Source organism: Rosa rugosa, chromosome 4 (genome assembly GCF_958449725.1).
Source record: "Rosa rugosa chromosome 4, drRosRugo1.1, whole genome shotgun sequence".
Lineage (NCBI taxonomy): Eukaryota > Viridiplantae > Streptophyta > Magnoliopsida > Rosales > Rosaceae > Rosa > Rosa rugosa.
The window spans coordinates 2,218,436-2,241,689 of NC_084823.1; the positions used below are offsets into that span (position 1 = coordinate 2,218,436).

At 39.6% G+C, this 23,254-nt stretch overlaps 4 long non-coding RNA genes across 16 annotated transcripts in view; all 4 read left to right on the forward strand.

Annotated features, from left to right (window-relative positions):
* LOC133743760 (uncharacterized) overlaps nucleotides 1-21,433 on the forward strand; it is a 38,410-nt gene extending 16,977 nt beyond the window's left edge. For 3 of the 13 annotated variants that reach the window (XR_009863246.1, XR_009863250.1, XR_009863253.1), the window contains exon 13: nucleotides 729-1,122. This is a non-coding gene — a long non-coding RNA (uncharacterized LOC133743760). Of the gene's footprint in view, nucleotides 1-728; nucleotides 1,130-1,232; nucleotides 1,547-21,414 lie in introns of those variants that run through there. The other 10 variants (XR_009863252.1, XR_009863248.1, XR_009863245.1 and 7 more) reach the window with 9 other exon arrangements.
* On the forward strand, nucleotides 6,971-7,725 carry LOC133743010 (uncharacterized). The gene is made up of 3 exons (XR_009862858.1): nucleotides 6,971-7,165; nucleotides 7,426-7,554; nucleotides 7,645-7,725. It is a non-coding gene; the product is annotated as an uncharacterized LOC133743010 (long non-coding RNA).
* LOC133742956 (uncharacterized) lies at nucleotides 7,878-8,611 on the forward strand. Its single transcript, XR_009862839.1, has 4 exons — nucleotides 7,878-8,103; nucleotides 8,254-8,300; nucleotides 8,404-8,435; nucleotides 8,538-8,611. It is a non-coding gene; the product is annotated as an uncharacterized LOC133742956 (long non-coding RNA).
* Nucleotides 8,659-9,334, forward strand: LOC133741905 (uncharacterized). Its single transcript, XR_009862225.1, has 2 exons — nucleotides 8,659-8,898; nucleotides 8,979-9,334. It is a non-coding gene; the product is annotated as an uncharacterized LOC133741905 (long non-coding RNA).
* Nucleotides 21,434-23,254: the final 1,821 nt, after the last annotated feature.

Here is a 23,254-nt window from a genome sequence, read left to right on the forward strand (position 1 = left end):
GGGCCCTAAGCCCGCCCGGCCCGTTTAAGGTAGGGTATGGGTCACACAAATAAAGCCCGGCCCTACCCTACGGCCCCGCCCGATTGAGCCTGTAAGGGCTAGGCCCGGCCCGGCCCTTAAAGCCCGGCCCTAAAATTTATATTTTATTTTTGTTATTTTCTATTACATGTGTTATATGTATAAAACTATGGAAGTGTAGAAAATTATTTCAATCTGCCATATTAGGAAATGAGTCTTTTAAATTGAGCCATATTTTGAGAAGAAGAAAATAATTTTTTTTAAAGAATTAACCGTTAATTCGGCAAAAACGCCGCCGTTTTAATATAATCTTATGGATATTTTAATATTTACCAATAATTACTGTTAACTAATTAACTGTAATAATTACAAAGCTATTATTTCAAATTGGACAATATATTCATGTAATACCAATTTTGAAATAAATCAAGTAATCAACATAACTAAAAATAATCAATTGGTCGAGTTGAAACCTTTTTACCAATGTAATGTTAACTTCTTAATGAGCAAAATGAGGGACGAAATGGAATTTTTTAAAATGCACCGCTGGATGTTATTTTCATATGAATATATGTTAGTGGTAGAAATTTCAGCAATTTCCTCCTTCTTTTGGACCTCGATCTACCCGGTCAACTCAATACCCTAAATAGAACATAAAACAAATATGCTCTTAACTGGTCCTTGGCAATTCACTTTTTTCGATCTTTCAGCTCCCACACTCTCATGGGTAGGGGGTCTACTTATGGATGTCAAAATTCCGCAACGTTTGTCCGCGCATGGTGCCGCTCCTCTTCGGGAAGTTTGCTTGTGCAAAGCGTTGACCGCTCCGTTAGGTGCCTTATTCACGGCGGATCGACCTAATTTCTTTACACAATACCTATCACTATTGTATAAACATATAAGAATTTTCCGATTGATCGATTTTCATTTCAAAATTTTTGGATCGCACATAATTCTTATGTCTTGTAATGTAGTATAACTAGTTTATATAGGCTTGTTACCCTCCATGAGAAAAATGGGGGATGAAATGGAATTTTTTAAAATGAACCGTTGGATGTTGTTTGCATATGAATATATGTTAGTGGTAGAAATTTCAACAATTTCCGCATTCGGTTGGACCTCGATCTACCCGGTCAACTCAATACCCTAAATAGAACATAAAACAAATATGCTCTTAACCGGTCCTTGGCAATTCACTTTTTTTTATCTTTCAGCTCCCACACTCTCATGGGTAGGGGGTCTACTTACGGATGTCAAAATTCCGCAACGTTTGTCCGCGCATGGTGCCGCTCTCCTTAGGGAAGTTTGCTTGTGCAAAGCGTTGACCGCTCCGTTAGGTGCCTTATTCACGGCGGATCGGCCTAATTTCTTTACACAATACCTATCACTATTGTATAAACATATAAGAATTTTCCGATTGATCGATTTTCATTTCAAATTTTTTGGATCGCACATAATTCTTATATGTCTTGTAATGTATAACTAGTTTATTAGGCTTGTTACCCTCCATGAGCAAAATGGGGGACGAAATGGAATTTTTTAAAATGAACCGCTGGATGTTGTTTGTATATGAATATATGTTAGTGGTAGAAATTTCAGCAATTTCCTCCTTCTTTTGGACCTCGATCTACCCGGTCAACTCAATATCCTAAATAGAACATAAAACAAATATGTTCTTAACCGGTCCTTGGCAATTCACTTTTTTTGATCTTTCAGCTCCCACACTCTCATGGGTAGGGGGTCTACTTACGGATGTCAAAATTCCGCAACGTTTGTCCGCGCATTGTAACGCCCCAAACCGCACCTCACCAGCTTGGGCACGTCACAGTGCCGCGGGGCTCTAAAATATAAACCGAAAGCTCGATTCACATTCTAGAGGACCGCTAGGCATTTTGTTAGAAAACTTTTTTGCAAAACATAGCGGAAGCTACCAATATTTTTGAGGTGAAAATCCTTTAATCGCTAAGTTCAATTTGTTCGTCCAGACTTGAAATGAATGCTCACTCAGGAGGCACAAGATTTAAGGACTAGGAATTTAACTACGTTTGACCCAAGAATTCCGGAACACAAAGTTCGAGAAATAGAAGGCAGAATAAAGCCCAGAAGGCGGTTTACCAAACTTGTTCCGCACACCCAGCTCCGTCCGCCATTGTCCCGTCACTAGTGCACAGTACCTGCATCCATACTGTTGTAGGGGTGAGCTTTCGTCCTCGCTGCTCTACAGGAACTCTACCTCAACTAGATTTAAAACCAATAAACAAATATTTGGGCTGCCCAGTATGAAAACATATTTAAACCAAATATTTAAAAGAACGACAAACTTTATAAGAATGCTTTTTAACTCGAAAATCGATGCATGATACAAAATTGAATACGCGCGCTGAATCTTACCAGATGGCCGGTCCCATAGACCCACTACACGACCTTACCTCAATTTACTTCATCACCAGGTAAGCGTAGCGAGAGCGTCCGCTACCTAGCTACGCACACGTACCGAGCCCGTCATTACGATCGGAATACCCGGACGACCGGCGTAACTAACCCTCCGGAGGTTTTGGGGATCGAACCCAAGGAAGTCAGAGCCACCCTTCGCTCTCAAGCCATCACACATTTCCTCAGGGATTGGTTAGTATGCATTGCATTTGAACTTAACCAAACCGTACCACTTAACATGCATCGCTTAAATAACAATATATAAGAAAACAACTAACCGAGGAGAGTCCTGAATCCCTACCTGGATTTCGATGCTTTCTCTCACGTACTTCGAGAGTTGCGAACCTTCTGTTCCTCGGGTAACTGGAGTCCTAGATTCCGACATTTCAACCGTTAATTATCTATTGAACAATTATATGAAATCTCGACGATTAATATATCGTCCAAACCAACTTTTCCTGGTTTGACCAGGAGTTGACCAAGGGTTTGACCGACCTTTCCTGGTTTGACAAACTTTGACCATTGTTTGACCAATCGTTATTGGTTCGATAATTAACTTAAATTATCGAACATTCACTTGAAATTACGGTATCAACCAAACATATATTGAGTGCACCCGACTACTAAGGCCACCCAATATATATATACTTATATATTAACTTCTTTCACTTTAATTTACTATGGACACCCAACACTTTCCAATTTCCATATAAGGTGTACCCAAAACTACTATGGACACCCAATATGTTATTTTTCTTTCTTTACACTACCATTTCACACAAGGTGTGCCCAAATTACTAAGGGCACCCATCATAATTCCAATTCTCTTTCTAATTCAAATCAACATAATCATTTCAATGCTAACTGCAATGGGAAACCTTGCAAAACGTCAACCATCTAAATTCACCATTCCACACATTAATTCAAATCAAGTCAAACAACATAGCCAACACAACATGATCTTCCAAACTCAACTAAACCCAGCCGGCAACAGTAACCATAATACCAAGGCAGAAATAATTCAAGAGCTCTTCAGACCACAACTTCGAATTCATCACAGAAGCAACCATTCAATTCAAGATTTGAAATTATACCTTCGGAAATCGACTGCAACCAAGCTCAACACACTGCCAAAACTGGGAAAGGGATGAACTGATGATTCCTCGTGCTACAACCCAGAAAGCTCCTTAATTCCTCGTCTATAGTTGCAGTCGAGGCCGAGATCAAGCCAAGGAAAGCCGGAAAGGTCGCCGGCGTCGAAGAACACGGCAGCCCGAGACCAAACCCAGAAACGAAAGCAGCAAAACTCCATCAATTTCAAAGAATAATTGATCCAACGTGTAGAGAAAGGCGAGAGGAGAAGTTTCTGTACCGAATGCGGCCCAGAGGGTGGCCGGAGACGCCGGAAAATTCAGAAATCGCCGGTAAAGCTTCGAGCTTCTGAGCTTCGAATCTCTCTCCAGGGTCTGTGCATGGACGAACCAAGAGCACGAGGATGTAGACGACGAAGAGGTGAAGAAGATGGTGGTCGGCCGTCGTCGATCGGTGGCCGGACGAGGTAGCGCCGGTCGGATCTTGTTGTGGGTTTCGTCGGGTCAGAGAGAACTCTGGTTCTCTTCCTCTCTCTCGATCCTTCTGGATCTCCTAACAGAACACTTAGATATATAGACTGATCCCATTTAAGGATGGACGGCTAGGATCAAGCGGTGGAAGCGGTGGATGGTCCAGATCAAACCACCTAATTTCTATTTCTTTAAGCAATTTCCTTAATCCCAAAACTTCCAAAATACTTAAAAATTAGCTCGGGTATCCGGAAAATTCTCCAAAAATTTTCACGAACTCGTCGTGACGTGTACTTCATTATCCAACTTCTAAATTGAGGATTTCACTTCACGAAACTTTCTGAAAATATTCTCGAGTACTTTAACTTTTATCGAAATCGATAAGTAAATTATCGAACTATTTCACTTAAGCTCGATAAATTTTTCCGGGGCTCACACGCATGGTGCCGCTCCCCTTAGGGAAGTTTGCTTGTGCAAAGCGTTGACCGCTCCGTTAGGTGCCTTATTCACGGCGGATCGGCCTAATTTCTTTACACAATACCTATCACTATTGTATAAACATATAAGAATTTTCCGATTGATCGATTTTCATTTCAAATTTTTTGGATCGCACATAATTCTTATATGTCTTGTAATGTATAACTAGTTTATTAGGCTTGTTACCCTCCATGAGCAAAATGGGGGACGAAATGGAATTTTTTAAAATGAACCGCTGGATGTTGTTTGCATATGAATATATGTTAGTGGTAGAAATTTCAACAATTTCCGCATTCGGTTGGACCTCGATCTACCCGGTCAACTCAATACCCTAAATAGAACATAAAACAAATATGCTCTTAACCGGTCCTTGGCAATTCACTTTTTTTGATCTTTCAGCTCCCACACTCTCATGGGTAGGGGGTCTACTTACGGATGTCAAAATTCCGCAACGTTTGTCCGCGCATGGTGCCGCTCCCCTTAGGGAAGTTTGCTTGTGCAAAGCGTTGACCGCTACGTTGGGCGCCTTATTCCTGGCAGATCGGCCTAATTTTTTTACACAATACCTATCAATGTTATATAAACATATGAGAATTTTCAGATTGGTCAATTTCCATTTCAGAATTTTTGGATCACATATAATCCTTATACATGCCTATTAATATATACCATTAAGCCATATTTTGAGAAGAAAAAAATAATGTTTTTTTTTTGTTAAACAAAATAAGGCCCTTTTTTGGCCCATTTCGGCCCTATTTGGCCCTATTTGAGGGCCGGCCCTAACGGATCCGGCTTTTCGGGCGGGTAAGGGTTAGCATATTTAAGCCCTGACTCGACCATACCCGGCCCTAAATTTTGTTGACTTTGACTAGCACTACTAAAAACAATTGCAATTGCTTCGCCTTTTTACTTCGGCAACAGTTGCCGTCGCAATTGACACCCTATTGCTACGGAAAATGTTCCGTCGCGATTAACCCTTATCATTTGAGACGGAAAATCTTTGCCGTAGTAATTTTGTGCTCAATTGCGACGGTTTTACCTCTTGCATGGACATAAGATAAAAATTTCAATTTTAATTACAAATATGTTAGCTTATACCAATTTGCCTCCTAAAGTTGTATGACTTATACATTGCATTTAAATTGTTGAGGTTCATTCTAAAGCAACCATGAAGTGAAAAATGAATTTGGAGAAACTAACCGCTCGTTGTAAAAAATCCAGCCAATTTGGTTCTCGTTTCGAATTCGATCAACTATGTCAAACTTAGTTACTTTTATAAATATATATTTATATATCATACACTCCAAAGGGTAACCTCTATCAATTCAAAGAAAATGGGAAAACTGACCGTTGGATGAGATTATTACAATAAATTATGAGTGTGGTAAAAAATTTAGCAAATTTCACGATATTGGCGAATCCGATCGAATTGGTCAACCGTAATCTTCGCACTAGCCCAAAAAAATTTCCCTCTTTTTTGTTTTTGATTTTCTTTTGTCCAAATTTCCTACTAACAAAACAACCCTAATTTTTTCCCTCTTTTTCCCAAAGTCCCAAACATCCCCGCGCGCTCTCTCTCTGTCTCTCTCGCCCCGAACCTCACCGCTCTCTCTCTCTGTCTCTCTCGTCAAAACCTATCTCAGTCTCGAACCTCACCGCTCTCTCTCTCTCTGTATCTCTTCTTCGTTGAATTCAATCACCACGGATGGGTATTCTCTCTCCTTCTCGATCTGTCTATAGGGTTTTCTTCTTTCCAGATTCCCCGTTGGTTTTCTGTGGGTAACAATCGTTTTCTTCATGATTCCCCGTTGGTTTGCTTTCACCAGGATCTACGAGCTTTCTCCGTGGTCTCAAACGAGGATCCGATCTAAGAGCGTTAACTGGCGGTGGCTTTCTTCTCATCCAAATCAGAATTAGATGGTATGTCAGTGGCTCGATTTATATTCCTTAATTATGTGGATGAGATCTTAGAGTTTTAATTTTGTTTTCATCTACTCTTCCGCAGATGCCAGGCCTAAACCCTCTCATCCTCTTCGCAATGTTGTCGTCATTGTCTCTCCCCAATCCTCCGACCTCGCCGCCTACCTTTGACGCCTTCGTGATGCCATTGAAGAGCTCCAGAACCCGAAACACCATTCTTCGCCCGTATCATCCACCGCCATCACCAAATCGAATTTATGGTAATAATTATTACAAGGTTTTTTTGGGTTTTGGTTAGTTGATTAATTGATTTGGCTCTAAATATGTCTTACACATCTCATATCATCCACCACTCCAAAAAGGTCTGCTCTTCAATTGAATTTGGTTTTGATTCTAATATGGGTGATGCTGTTTACTTTGGTGTTGATTTTTTTGGCAAAACAGGTTTTTCTGGACTAGTTCAGGACTTGAATGATTTAACTGGAGAAGGAAACATTGAGAGTATGCTTGCAGTAGATTCAGTAGATTATTTACAGTCCTTTGTTTTGTAGCTACTTTACTGTATTTGTTAAAAGTCCTCTATATTTCTGATTCTCTTGGTTGGAATTGGACTTTATAGTGGATTGCGAGGCAACTCTTATTATATTGCTATCAACTTCAGTCATCCACTGGCTGAGCAACAGATAAAAGCTGTGGACAGAGTTTTGTCAGAACTAGATGTGTCTTCGATACCAAGGTTGATGGTGTGGAACAAGGTATAGTAAATCTGCTTTTTGGTGATTCAGTAACTAAACAATATATTGCAACTCTATCATGTTATCTGCTGATCGTGGAATAGGGTTTTTTTTTTTAAGTCAGATGATCGTTAAATTAGATGGGAAGTGATTCTGTTGATTCTATTTAGCCTATTGGACAAATGCTTTGCATGTTAAGTGTTATCTTAATTATACTCACTATAGTAATGGTATATGCAATCTATACATAAGATTGATGATAGACAGCTATATATTTGCAGGTTGATAAGGTGAGCGATCCTGACAGCATCAGAACAGAAGCAGAAAAGAGAGATGATGTTGTTTGCATATCTGCTCTGAGTAGCCAGGGCTTGAATGATTTCTGCAGTGCAATCCAGGAAAAATTGAAGGTACTAATTGTTTCTCTGCCACGTTTTCATACTCTGAGTCATGTTTGTGCTCCTATAAGTTAAAAGATAAGAATGTCTTTTGTTTAACAGGACTCTATGGTATGGGTGGAAGCCTTGATCCCATTTGAAAAAGGAGAGCTTCTTAGTACCATACATAAGGTTGGAATGGTGGAAAGAACAGTAAGTATCCAGTGGATGTTGATTATTTCATACTATCTTCTCTTCTTCTTTTTTTCTTTTGTGAAGTAAAAACACTACACTATCCAAAGGTGTTAGCTTTGACAAATTGTCATGCTGTTTTGTGCATTTGAGAATTACTTAAGTTCAGTTTGCTATGTCTATGTGTGGTTTTGTATTTGTAATTGAAGCACTTAGTGTTTGCTCTTACTGTGTTTGTCTTGGCTCTAATTTGAATAGAAAACTAAGGAAGAGAGGGAGAGGCAAATTGGGTCAAACTAGATATATCATGGAATAAGCACAGAGGAGTTTAGTTAGCTAAAAGGGTGAACGCTGGAAACATTTATATGGTACTGCTGGAAACATTTATAGGTGCGTCAATTATATGGTACTGCTGGAAACTTTTGTAGCTGCAGATAACATTAATTATATTATCTACACCACTCTTTTGTGTATGAACATTTTCTTTTGTTGATGATATGCAATGAAATCTTAACCCGCAAACATGGATGTATATCTCAGGTATGAGGAACTTGCTTCTAACCCTAACATGGAGTACATTGCTGGAGGTAAAACATGGATTACACTTGGTTTTGGATTTCAATGTTGTTATTGTGGATATCTTAAGTTGCTATTTATGATGACTAAGAATGAAACTTTTCATTGTTGCAGGTGCTACTCAAAACTCCATTTGAGTTGCCCAGGTACTAAATGAATTGCTTTCTGTGATGCTCAAGTAATCCAATGATTTACGTCCTTTAATTGTCATGATTCACCATAAACTAATTTCTCTTTACTTTCTGCAGTGTACACGAACAAAACATGAACTTTTGGAACTCATGTGGTTTTATAACTTGCAACAAGTTATTTTAGTTTTCCACCAAATTGAAATTGTTAAATGGTGTCAAGTGGTGTTCTAAGACATAAAGCTAGGATATACTACTAAATGTTAATTTGCTTGAGCAGGCTTGGTCACAGTCTTTCAATTGTATCTCTTCTCAATATGTTCCAGCAATATATGAGCTATGAAGGAAGTTCTATTTGTACAAAGGAAGAGATTTCTGTTCCAGCAATATATGTCAGAGTGGTAATTCATGATTAAAACTGGTATGTGATTACATTACTGCAGGTTGCTGAGGGGTAGATTCCACTCGTGGTAGCTAAAGGGTACTGAACAAGCTAGATTTACTATATATAATATGATTCAAAAAGTGATATCAACTAAAGGCAATCTCTTTTCCCTGCAGAGAGGAGATAGCACGTTATAAAGGACTTGATCCGACAGAGCGTTTACTAATGTTAAAAGCACTCTGTGAACTCCGAGCCGATGTATTTACTCCTTTGTCATTATTTTTTCTGTTTCTTAATGTCAAGTGGTGTACATACCGGATATCCTAGCTTTATGTTACCATTTGTTTTGGTATTTTGATGAGCCTCCTGCTAGCTAGTTTTAGTTTTTGCTTTAGTTATAGGCATGGTTAATGCAATGTGGACGCGTTTATGTTTTCCGGCTTTATGCAGTTATAGCCACTTAGGCAATGTTAATTCTTATGTAAATGTTGGGATGAATATTGCTGATGAATGAAATGGCTTTTGGAATCAAGGATGTGTTCAATTGTACAGAATGTATGTCTTCTCTTATATCTCAGACAATTCAAAACCAACAGCAAACCATTGTCTAACAAATGAACATGATGAAAAAAGAAAGAAAAATCTGTTGTCTGATGAAAACGAAGACCACAGAGAATTGAAAAGCTACAATTGTATGAATTGATAAACTACTACAGCATCTTGGGAGGCCATATGGTTGAAAAGAGACTTTAAGGATCCATGAAGCAAGAAAGCTGTAGTTCAAGAAAATCTCAGACAACAGTTTATTTTAGGATGCAAAAGTATGAAGCAATGATACACAATGGCTTTAATAGTTTTGCTCTTGTCTTGTTTAAAGTCAGTCAATAGCATTCAATTACTTTGCAGATGTACAAGCTTCCTTCAGACAACAGTTTTTTACAATAAACTTTAAACAAGAAGGCCTAATGCATCCAAGCTTCCTTCATTACACGTCCATATTCTTCTAGGGTCTGTCAACTGAAATTACTTTGCACAAGAGTTAAGTTGCCAATTGCTGTTGTTCTTCGTGGTATTCAGACAACAGACAATTGTGTAGTCGCTGTCATAGTAAACTTTATCAGACGACAGTTTTTGGTATTATTGCTGTTGTTCTTCGTGGTATTCAGACAACAGACAATCGTGTAGTCGCTGTTGTAGTAAACTTTATCAGACGACAGTTTTTTCGTATTGTCTGATTATGTATCAGACGGCATTGAGATAGACAACAGCAAACTGTATAATCAGACGACAGTGAAAAACTGTCGTCTGATTGAAAAATTGGTGTAGTGAATGGAAGGCCTGGTTCGTTCCGTCGCTAGTGCCACCAAATAGTATAGCCCATTACGTTCTTTACCCAAACCAATCGTCCTCTTCGTAGCCAGATCCTACAAAACACACCAATAAGGATAAAATGTTACTGAACAATTCAGACCTCTTGTCAAGCGGCTAACCGACATTAAATCAACTTTGAACTTCGGCACAAACAGCACATCATGTAGATAAAATACGGTACTCAAAGGCAAAGAACATGTGGCTTCAATATGCACTTTTTGTCCACTAGGTAGCAAAACAGGTGGTAATGCACAATTTTTATTTTTATTCAATAATTTAGAGCACGAAGTAATATGATCTGTCGCCCCGCTATCAATTATCCAATTGCGGGAAGCTACTCTAGACAAACCTGGCTGCGTTACTGCATTTGCCTTAGAACTCGAGCCAGTATTTGGATTGGGCTTTTGGGCTTGTTGGAGAGCAGCTAAAAACTGTTTGAATTGGGCCTCAGATAAAGTAACTGCTGATCCATTCTCCTCTTCTACGATGCCTGTCGCATGAACCTGGTTAGCAGAATGAGAGGGCACGACTGGTGTGGCAGTGTGCTTCTTGGAGAAATTTCCCGATCCTTGTTTTGCTTTGGGATGACCTGGAGGAAAACCAATTAGGTGAAAACATGTTTGGACCCAATGTCCTGGATCACCATAATAGGTACAGTGCGGCCTTCCCCTTCCTCGACCTGAACCAAAACGCGCGGTGAAGCCGCGTTCGGCATCTCGACTGGTCTGAAGATTCGGTCAGTCACCACGACCTCCTCTGCTGCCGAACTGATTCGGCCGGCCACCACTCCGGACAGCCATGGCGGCGGTGCTTGAACTGGACTCCGCCGCTGCAACGAAATGTTGTTTTTCTTCTTGTGCAACTGCAGCATATGCTTGTCTGACACTTGGAAGGGGATTCATCAAGAGGATTTGACCGCGGGTTGCACTGTAAGTCTCATTCAATCCCATCAAGAATTGCATGATCTTTTGTTGATCTGCCTGTGCTCCTTGTGATGCTTCTGAATAGGATGCCAATTCATCCCACAAACTTTTCAGTTTCGTGTAGTATGCAGAAACTGATTGTTGTTCTTGCCTGAGTGAAGCGATGTCTCGCTGAATTTCAAATATGCGAGGTGCATTGCCTTGTGAAAAACGCTCACTTAGATCTTCCCATACCTCATGAGCTGTAGGATAGTAGATGATACTGTCAGCAATTTCAGAACTGACTGTGTTAACGATCCATGAATGGACCATGTCATTGCATCTTGACCAGGTTGCATATCCTTCTGGGTCGGCTTCGGGTGACGGAACTTTGACTGAACCATTCACAAAACCGAGCTTGTTTTAGAATTGAGAGCCATTGTCATAGCCCTCTTCCAACCTGTGAAATTGTCTCCATTCAATGGTTTGGAGACTAAGACCAATCCAGGATGATCCGAATGGTGAGTGAAGAATGGATTTGAGATATCAGATGTTGGATTATTTGACTTGCTGGAATTGGGTGGTGGTAATGGGACGTTATCACCAGCCATGGTGATTATGGCTTTTGTGAATTTGTTGCTAGGAAGGCTAGAGAAGAGTCAGGATTGTGAGTCCTGCTCTGATACCATGAAAAACAACAAAGACAAATTTGCTGGAGAGATGATTGCTCTATTGATCTGTAGCACATATATACAATAATACAGCTTGATTCTAGGATACAAAACAAGACAGTTATTCTAGCCCTATTAATGTCTAATAATATAGAATCAATGTGATGATATAGAGTAAATGTGTTAAATGTTAACAGTTATACAATATGCTAATTTTGCTCTTCTTTCCAACAAGATTTTAGTGGCCAATTGGCCTTGCTGATTTGAGTTTTATTTTTGTTTAGTTTTTGTGGTAAAGTTATTGTCTTTGGCCATTTGAAAACCTTCATTGATTCTGGAGGTCAGAGTATTCTGATATTGTGTAGCTCACTCTATAAGTCTCAATTATGTCTATGGTTACACCAGTGGTTGATTTTCTTTTGAGATAAGTTTAGTTTTCTCTTTTAAAACAATTTATAGACATTCCAACAAGATTTTAGTGGCCAATTGGCCTTGCTGATTTGAGTTTTATTTTTGTTTAGTTTTTGTGGTAAAGTTATTGTCTTTGGCCATTTGAAAACCTTCATTGATTCTGGAGGTCAGAGTATTCTGATATTGTGTAGCTCACTCTATAAGTCTCAATTATGTCTATGGTTACACCAGTGGTTGATTTTCTTTTGAGATAAGTTTAGTTTTCTCTTTTAAAACAATTTATAGAAATGTCAGCTTAATCAAGTATAGAGCAAGCATGAGTGCATGGATAGTTTTACTAAACTCTAAACTACTTTTCCTCCCTCTGTGGGTTTTCTCTCTACCAGGTAGATGTCCTAGGGTTCTTCATCCCTACCCTTCATTTTCAGTCGGTGTTCTTCTCCTCAATCCCGTAGCAACCTTGTAATTATTGTTTTCCTTGGTCTTTTCGTCCGTTTTTCCTCTGTTTCTTGGGGATCTTCTCACCGTTTCATCTGCACCTTTCATCTTTTCTCTTCACCGCCTTCTTTAGTTTGTGATTAATCTTTTTCCTACCTTTGCCACATGTTTCTGTTTGCTTCACCCACTTCAAATATGTACAGTACCTCCCCTCTTTGTAATTCTCCAACTCACCACTCGGTTCTGTCATCTGTTGAGTTCATCACCATCGGTTTTCCCAGTTTTCCTTTGTTCTTACCCTCTACTCTTATTCCCACCGTTTTTGTACCTATAAATAACTCTTTCCACCTCTGTAAACCTCGTTTTTACTTCAATCTCAAAGCTTCCTTGCTTTCTCACTTTACTCTACCCTTGTTACGTTTTCCCTTTTCCTGTTGTGTTAATACTAGGCAACTACTACCCAAGTCTGTGGGACCTGTTACCACACAACCCATGGAACCAAATATAGAAGAACTGCTTGATTTGGAGGTTGGTGATGCTGCAGATTTTCTTCCTGCTCAATTAGTGGCACATGTTATCACTGAGCGCTCTTTGAATGTGTCTACTGTTGTTCGTATTCTCTCAAATGCCTGGGCTCCATATGGTCTTGTGTTTGTGGAACCTTTCCATGATCACAATACTTTTGTGGTTACAGCTCTGCATCAAGTTATAGAAGAGAGTATCATCGCAAGGGCTCCTTGGTCTGTTATGGGACAGACAGTTTCTGTTCATATCTGGCCTCCTGATAGTCGTCTGGAGGATCTTCCTCTTCATCTAGTGTCGGTTTGGATTCAAATCCATGGTTTGCCTCGGCGTCATATTACGTTGGGAAATGCTCCAGTGATTGGGGCTCTGGTTGGTCCAGTGGCTGCTGTTGAAAACCCTTTTAATCCTCATGGGTGGAGGGGCTATCTCCGAATTCGGGTCTCTTTCGACACTCGGGAACCTCTTGTTCCGGGTTTCTGGTTTCGCCATGAGGAGGAGAAGGCTCTTTGGGCTACTATCCGTTATGAGCGTATTTCATCGTTCTGCTTCAATTGTGGTCGATTGGGACACAGTGGTCGGTTCTGCACCTTTCCTCGCCATCGGTTTATGTCTCATCTAGGCGCTGGGATTCTAGCTCGAGTTCCTAGAGTTTTTGACCCCCCTCACCTCATTATAGAAGTCTTTGGTCCTGCTATTCCTGATCCTATTCCTGCGGCCCCAGTACTTTCAAATGATCTCCATGTTGATTCGTCTCCCTTAGACGAGCCTATGCTTCCGGTCCAGCCAGCGTCCTCAGCTCCTAATCCTCGTTCTGGTGCCATTGTTATTGCTGAACCAAATCAGGAAGCTCTAAATGTTTTTCCTCCTACTCCTGATATCCCATATGATGACAAAGGTAAAGGTAAGGCTATCATGGAATTCCCGGACCCATCATCTGATGACTCTGTTGGTAACTCTCGCCTGATGGAAGTTTCTCTTGGTTGTTCAATCCCTCCCCCCTCTGTTGGGTCTGGGCTTGGGCAGGGAAACGGGCCGAACCACTTTTTATATGATGCCAATACTCAAGAATATATTCCTGTTGAAATTGTTAGGGTGCAGCCAGAAGAGCATCAATATTCAATCTGGGCCCATACTTTTATTCCTACTCCAGGTTTATTGAACTCTACCACGGCTCCAACAGTCCCATTCAACCTACCCTCTGTTCCTTCCGCTTTGGCATCTACCACGCCTCCATCAGTCCCATCCACCACTCCTTCTTTACTTCCTGATGTCTTGCCTGCTATTATTGGAGGGATCTCTGATTACCTTGAGCGTCTCAAGCTTAAGCGTTCATTACCAGATTCTGAAGAGGAGGCGGTACCTCGCCCACCTAAACGTCACCGTCGAACGAAACTGCAAATGGCTGAAGCTCGGGCTGCTGATGAAGTTTTGGGTCCTTTTACTCTGCCTCCGAAGAAGCGTAAGCCACGCCGTCCATCTGCTTTCAAGTCTCGTGGTCATAGCCGTAGTGGTGATAAAGGTCACGGTGAAGCTTCGACCTCCAGAATCAGTACTTGGGCAGCTAATGCAATGGATGATTCCGCCAATTTATTGGCTTTCCAGTTGCAGTTGGAGGAATTGGCTTCAACAGACATGGGTAATCCTGTGAGTGCTCCTTTAATTCCGAATTCTCAGTCGTTGTTTGCAGAGGCTGTTATGGCTGCTTCAACTTCTGATCCTTTACCAGAAGTTTACACTGTTCAATCACCTCTCTCGGAAGAGGAAAACAAGCGGCTTTGGGATCAGATGACTCTGTTACTCCAATCTTCAGCTCAAAATCCAACAACTACTTTGGGTTTTTCTTCTGGGTTTGCTGCTTCTACTTCTCAGTCACAGCTGCCGGTTTCATCTGCGTCAACTTCTGCATCTCATCCCCCTGCTGAAAACGGCATCGGTGACTGGCCGGAGGCAGTCACGGGCCCTCAATGAGGCTACTATCCTGGTACTGTCAAAGATTTGGGCCGTCTTTGACATGTCTTTTACTCCGTCACCTGTATCATAATCATCGGCCTACTGTGCTTTTCTTTTTGCCAACTGAAGTTCAGGGAAGCACTTGCTCTGTTTGGAAGTCTGATCGCAAGCCTACTGACCCTTTTGTTGTAAATCTGGTCATTGGTTTAGATCTAGCTTGGGTTACTCCTTTTGTTAAGTTCTCTCTATTGGATAGTGTTGTTCCCTATGTACATACTAGTGTGTTTTTGGTTCTTCTTGGTCTGCAATGTATTATCACTTGGGTTTTTGGTTATCCCCTTGTTTGTGATAACACTTTATTCTCGTTGCATGATGCTCATTCAACAAATGCTCTTTTTGATGTTTCTGTGATGCATTTGGTTGTTTGGGATGCTATGGATAGTGAAAAGGGCTGTGGTGGCGGGCCTATTACCGCCACAAGGCCACCATGAGGATCCTCTCTTGGAATTGTCAAGGTTTGGGTCCAACCTTGACTGAAAGTACTCTTGGACATCTTAAGAGTACACTGGATCCTAGTTTGGTTTTTCTTATGGAAACAAAAAATAAAGGTTACACAGTTGATAATGTCAGGAAGAAATTGGGTTTTTCTAATGGCTTCAGGGTGGATCCAGAAGGGCTGCTTGGCTTATCTGGAGGTTTAGCTCTTTGGTGGATTGACAAATTGGTAGTAGATGTTCTAGATAGTGCTAAAAATTTTATTGATACAAGAATTACTGACACTGAGGCTAACCTTGTTAGTCGGGTCACTTTTATCTACGGCCCTCCGCAAGATGGGAAGCAAGCTTTCTGGAATAAGTTATGCTCTATTGCTCGTTCAATATCTGAGCCTTGGCTTTGTATTGGGGATTTCAATGAGCTTCTAAGCAATGATGAGGCTCTAGGGGGGGCTCCCAGAAGTGAGGCAAGAATGAAGATGTTCAGGGACTTTATCTTCAAGGCAAGGCTTATTGATATGGGATTTCAAGGGTCTGCTTTCACTTGGTTCAGGAAAAAGATAGACGGCTCCTTATTGCAAGAACGATTGGATCGAGCTTTGGTTAATGGTTCATGGTGTGATACTTGGCCTCAGACTGAAATTTTCAATTATCCCAATGTGGGTTCCGATCACTCGCCAGTTCTTGTGTCTTGCTCTCCTATGGATTCTAATGCTCCTAAACTTTTCAAGTTTGAGGAACGTTGGAAACGTGATCCTGACTGTTTTGAAGTGGTAAATCATAATTGGAAGAAAACTGTTAGTGGCAGCTCTCAACTTCAGTGGAAAAAGAAACTTAGAAACTGTAAGGTGGGTTTGAAGAGCTGGAGCAGCAAGTGTTTTGGGAATTCTAAGAAACAAATTGATTCTCTAATGGGGGAGTTGAATCATCTTTCTAGTCATGGTTCTTATGAAGTGCATAAAGAGAGGATGGAGGCAATAGTCCTGAATCTGGATGAGCTCTGGACACGGGAAGAATCTTTTTGGCATCAAAGATCCAGAGTGAATTGGCTTCGAGCTGGGGATAAAAGTACTCGTTTTTTCCATTTGAGTACAGTCCAAAGAAGGCATAGGAATAAAATCCGACTTGTTAAAGCAACGAATGGGAACTGGTTGGAGGGTGACAAAGCTGTGAATGAAGGTTTCACTGAGTATTTCAAGGAGTTATTTTCATCAGAGGGTGAAAGAAACTGGGATGAAGCACTCAATTGCATTAGTCCACTTGTTTCATCTGAAATGAATGACAATCTTCTGCAGCAAGTTACGATTGACGAGGTCAAGGAAGCAGTTTTTCAACTTGGTGCTCTTAAGGCACCTGGCCCAGATGGTTTTCAAGGTACTTTTTATCAAACCTACTGGGAGGTTGTTTGTTCTGTGGTTACACAATCTACTATGGATTTCATCAATTCTGGATCTTTAATCCATTCCATGAATAAAACACATATTGTCCTGATTCCTAAGGTCCCTCACCCTGATCAGATTGGGCAGTTTCGACCAATTAGCCTGTGCAATTTCTCTTATAAGGTGTTGTCAAAGGTTTTGGCTAACCGGTTGAGATCCATCCTTCCTTCTCTTATTTCCTTTAATCAAGCTGCATTTGTTCATGACAGACAAATACAAGACAACATTATTGTAGCTCATGAGGTATTTCACTATCTTAAGAACAAGAGAGGTGGCATAGATTGTGATATGGGGTTAAAGATTGATATGAACAAAGCTTACGATCGTATTGAGTGGGACTTTCTTCAAGCTGTTATGCTTAAGATGGGTTTTGCTGCAAGTTGGGTTAACTTGATAATGAATTGCTTGAATACAGTTTCATTCTCTGTTTTACTAAATGGAAAACCAGGGCCTACTTTCTCTCCTTCACGGGGCTTGAGGCAGGGGGATCCTTTGTCCCCGTACTTATTCATTTTGGTCGCCGAAGTTTTAACTGCAATGATTAATAGGGCTTGCTTAAATCACTCCCTAGTTGGTGTTCAAATGGGTGCAAAAGGTCCCCCGATTTCACATCTATTGTTTGCTGATGATTCCCTCTTCTTTGTGAAGGCTTCTGTAGAAAATTGTCAATCATTGATGACCATTCTCACTAACTACTGTACTGCATCAGGTCAGCGAGTCAATTTCAGCAAATCAAGTTTGTTTTTTAGTCTCAATACACCTCTAGAGCTTCAATTGAATATCAGCGATATTTTGGGTGTTCATGGCTCAGATGATCCTGGCAAGTATCTTGGACTCCCTACTTTATGGGGAAGATCCAAAAAGCAGGCTTTGGCTTTTGTGAAAGATAGAATCTCTAAAAAAATTCAAGGTTGGAAACAGTTGAATCTCACCCAGGCTGGGAAAGAAATTCTTGTGAAATCGGTCATTTCGGCTATCCCTGCCTATCCTATGGCATTATTTCTATTCACTGATGGGCTGTGTAAGGAGATTGATTCTCTAATTGCAAACTTTTGGTGGGGACAGACTGATATGGGGGGAAAGGTGCATTGGTTGAGTTGGGAAAAGCTTGGATTGCCTAAGGAGGAGGGCGGTATGGGTTTCAGGTGTCTGCGAGATTTCAATTTAGCCCTCCTAGCCAAAGTAGGGTGGAGAATTATTCAACAACCTGAAGCTTTATGGGTTCAAGTGCTCAAGGGATTATATTTTCCTGATTGCGATTTCTTGTCAGCTTCTAAAGGCCCCAGAGCTTCGTGGGCTTGGAGTAGCATTCTGGAGGGAAGAAATTTATTAACTGATCATGCTATGTGGCAAGTACTCAATGGGGAGTCCATTAGTACTTGGAAAGATAAATGGATTCCAGGGATATTAGGTGGGAGATTGCGTGCTGCTCATCTGTATGCTTCTGAGTTTGATCCTTTTCAGAGGGTTGCAGACTTGGTCGATTGGTCTTCAACTTCTTGGAATCTGGATCCCATTGCTCAGCATTTGACACCTGCTGAAGTCGTTGCTATTGAGTCCATCCCATTGTCCTCTACTTGGGAACCTGATAAGTTAGTCTGGCCTTTTGAGAAATGTGGTTCTTATTCAGTCAGGTCTGGGTATCATGTGCAACACGGAGGGAGAAGTAAGGCATCTTTGCAATCAGCTCACTCTTCACATATTGTTGATCCTATAGTTTGGAAACAATTGTGGAACGTTTCTTCTACCCCTAAAGTCAAGCATTTCCTTTGGAGGGCTTGTACTAATGCACTTCCAACTATGGCTAATCTCTTTATTAAAAAGGTGACCCCCTCTCCTCTTTGTCAGTTTTGTTCGGATCATATGGAAACTATTGAGCATTTGTTACTTCAATGTCCATGGACCATAGGAGTGTGGTTTGGTTTGCCTGTTAATTACAAGGTGGATCTAGCAGCTATTACTACTTTTGATGCTTGGTTTTCTGGTGTTTGTGAGATGATGAAAGTTGATCATAAAAGCAAAACGGTTATCTCTTGTTGGATTTCCTTTGCTCTCTGGATCATCTGGAAGGAAAGGTGCGCAGCTGTTTATGATCACCGAGAACCTAGTCCTTGGGGGGTAATTGCTCAAATCAAAGCTGCTGTTTCAGAATATTGTGGCCTACTTGTCTCTGGTTCATCAAATGTCTGTGGATCAATCCGAAGTTCTTCTATCGAGAGTCTGAAGTGGTATGCTCCTTTGTTTCCTACTGTAAAGCTGAATTGTGATGGGGCTTGGAATTCAACAACCAATAGAGCTGGGATTGGATGCATTATCAGAGATTTTACTGGTACAATTATTAATGGGAGAGTTAAAACCTGCTTGGCAAACTCTGCTTTGCATGCGGAAGCTATTGCTGTCTTAGAGGGATTGACTTCAGCTAGAAATCTGGATTTCCCTTCGGTAAGTGTTGAAATGGATTCTGAACAATTGTTTTCTGCAATTGTTTCGAAGCCTTACACAAATTTATGGCATATCTATCCTCTTTTGAGAGACATTAGGAAGATTAAGCTTGAGAAGCCTCTGTGGATTTGGAGTTTGGTCAAGAGAAAGTGTAACGCTGCGGCGGATTGGCTTGCTACGCGAGCTAAAATGGGGGTGGATTTGGGAGATTGGATCAATCAACCTCCACTTTCATTGATGCAGGTTCTTAAAACTGACGGCTTGCCTGCTCCTCCTTTGTTAGTTTAGTTTCTAGCTTTAGTTAGTTGTTTGTTTGTTTCTTTTGCTTTTGTACCTTCTTTTCTTTCGTTTGCTGCGTTTGCAGCTTTAATGAAGTATTCATTGCCCAAAAAAAAAAAAAAAATCAAGTATAGAGCGTTTCAGGGTTTAGGTTTAGGATGTATAGTGTATATTTGAATTATTCTTTCAAATTTAGTGTTTTTAGTTTTGGGTATAGTCTGTTAGTGATTTGATTATAATATTTTAGTGCTACGTTTTGAGTGTGCCACTATATTAGAAACATGAAATCATATGAGAGATCCTACAAACTAGAACTATGCCAGGAGCTGCTAACAGTTCAGTGGCATAACCCATTTATAAATCCTCGACTAGGCACAGCGTTGGATGTAATACACAACTAACGATAACCTTGGAAATAGCAAACTGCATTTATGTTTAATCTTCTTCCTTTTTGCTTCTCTTTTTTTGTTTGTCGGCAAAGGGACAAACTGCAATATAGACAATTGTTGGAAGCCCTCCTGTAGCCTGCTTTTCTTCAAATGATAATATATTAGTAGAGCAAAGAGGAGATTTATATATAAAGTATTTTTTTATTCCTAGCGTCAACATCGTTTGTTAGAGCCAGGGATTACATTTTGGTCAAGGTAGCCAATTGCTTCTTATGCCTTTTGTGAAGTCATTACCATTGCAAGGAGTTTTTGCAAGAGGACTAACCATTTGTATCTCTAACTTATAAAGTGCAACTGCTATGCAGGTTCCGTTTTGATCAATATATGCTAAAATTTTGTATCTACTATGGGCTTTAAGTACAGTAATAGCAATATAAATTTTTTCCAATTTTGGTTCACTGGTTTGCATTTAGTTTTGTTTTAGCTTAAGTGAGAGAAGGGAAGTCTTTAAACGGACATCGTTATTACTACTGTGTTCAAATAGAAGAAGAAGAAAAGGAGTAATAGATCTGAGGTTTGGTTTGGATAGTAGGGATTCAGGTTTGGAAATTCGTGTTTTTGCTGTTATGTTCTTCTTTTAGTTTTGTTTGTGCTGGGGTTAGGGATATGGGCATTTGAGTGGAATGGTTTTGTTTTGTTTATATCCTGTGTGCTTTTCTATGTCTGTTCTTCTATAATGGCTTAATTCTATTTGTTTTGTTATATCCTGTTTCATTTTCTATGTTGACTCTGGAAATAATTTTGGCTTAATTGTTTTTCTTGACTGTTTTTGAAGAGTTAAACATGAGCAACATAGAGAGATATATATATATATATATATATATATATATATATATATATATATATATATAGTGTGAGAAGCAGAGAAAGAAGATACATAGTTTTATTTTTATTTTATTTTTCAATAAAAAAGGGGTAGAGTGAAGATTAAATTTTTACACAGATTAGGGGAGGTGTATGTGGGAAGTAGCAGTACTCCAGAGCTTTTGCCTCTTAATTTTCCTTCTTTCGAAAAGATCTGAGCTTTGTGTAGTCTTCTAAAAGTTTGTACATTGTAGATTTTTGCACAAATATGAAATAGGATTATATACTGTTTTGTTCACAATTGGATGGGATCAATATATATAATACATGTGTGTTGAGTTACTTACGTATCTGAACACAGAAGAAAGCTTCCAGATTCTTTGTGTGTTGAGATTTATTTCGTGCTGCATTTGGTATCTCACCTGACTGTAATGTAGACATTTTCTGCAGAAGGCTGATTTGAAGGCAGATACAAAGCTGGCAAAACGATCTGATTTGAAGGCATTAACCAAGGCAAGTATCCATTGGCACTGTTTCCTTGATAAAATTGTGTTCTTAATCTTAAAAACCTAATGGATATCTGATGGTTTTACTATTCATGGCTACAATAGTCTATTGTAATCTGCAGTACTGAGCCTGGCAGATGAATTTTTGTTTTTAATTTTTTTGTTGTTCTTATTGTGCTATGTTATATGTTTTTGTGTTTTTTTTTAAAGTACTTAATTCTTTGGAAGAGGGTTATGAAATAATTTTTCAATGATGTTTTCTGGTAAGAATGTTAGATATCACAAAATAGATATCAGGTGACGATCTTCAGAAAGATTTTTCTTTTTGTTTGTTAATTCAAATATATTGCGTGGGTCAATTCATTTACTGTTTCATTTGTATTTCTTTCCACAAGTGTGGATTTACCTTTCATTTTGTTGAAATTTGTATGTTTTGGGTTTTCTTCTATTGTGGAAGTTTGTTCTCATTTGTGTATTTGTGGAGTTAATTGCGATTGTTATTCTTTTAGTGTTAATTACTGTTGAAGTTTTATTGTTGTTTTGTTCAGGTTTTCTGGATTCTATGCAAAAGAGTGTATTCGTGATTTTCATGCCGCTGTTCCTCTGCATATTGTTTACAGTTATTTTAACGTTGTGTCCTTCTATAGGTGTCTGCTCTTAATTCATATTGTGAACATTGTTTGAATCAATTCTCATATATTTGTATGAACTGTTTTGTAAACATTGTTGGAATGAATTCTCATGTGTCTGTACTTACTGTTCTGTGCAGATGTTGCAAACTTATTTCAACTGAATTTTGGGTCAGATTGTTGATTTGAACTGTCAAGTCTAAATTTTTAGTGAAAATTCATTTGGTTTACATATTTATAAATGTTTGAAGTGTGTTGATGTATAACGTTTTCTCAAAATTAAAATCTTACTATGGACCATTTAAGATTGCTTCTATTTAGGTTGATTAGAATAAATTTACTCACTGTTTTAGTTGGAATACAACTCATATAGAAAAGAATTTTTGATTCTGATTCATTTTGTTTACTATGGACCATTCAAATGGATATTTACACTACTACAAAAACTGCATCACACAACGGTGGAAATCTGTTGTGTGATGTGCACCATGTCTGTCGTCTATCTCGATGTTGTGTGATGAGCACACTCACACAACGGTGAAACACCGTTATCTGAATATCATAGACACAACGCATTGCTTATAACCATTGCACCAGTTCTGCGCATGCCAATGCCAGAAATTGGATGCGGCGCATTTTCGATGGTGATCAGACAACAGAAGTAAGTACACGCTGTTGTTGGTTAACTTCTCACACAACAGAAACATAACACTCAGACAACAGAAAGCTGTTGTTGGTTAACTTCTCACACAACAGAAACATAACACTCAGACAACAGTAGTAAGTACACGCTGTTGTTGGTTAACTTGTCACACAACAGAAAAATATGGCGACTGTTGTTGGTTGTTCCTTCACACAACAGGTATCATAAGTAACTGTTGTATGTGTGAGGCTCAGTGTTGAATTCTTCACAAGTCATACAACACATTGTTTTTATACCGTTGGGTGATTTAACATTGGACAACTGATACATATTTGTACTGTTGTGTGAGTACTAATGAGACAACAAAATTTTATAGGAACCGTTGTGTGATTACAAGTTATTTGTTGTGTGATTAACGACAGATGCGTATTCATACCACGTAATTTAATTCACTATTAGTCATGCATTATGGATATTGTACCTGGAAAATTTGCACAAA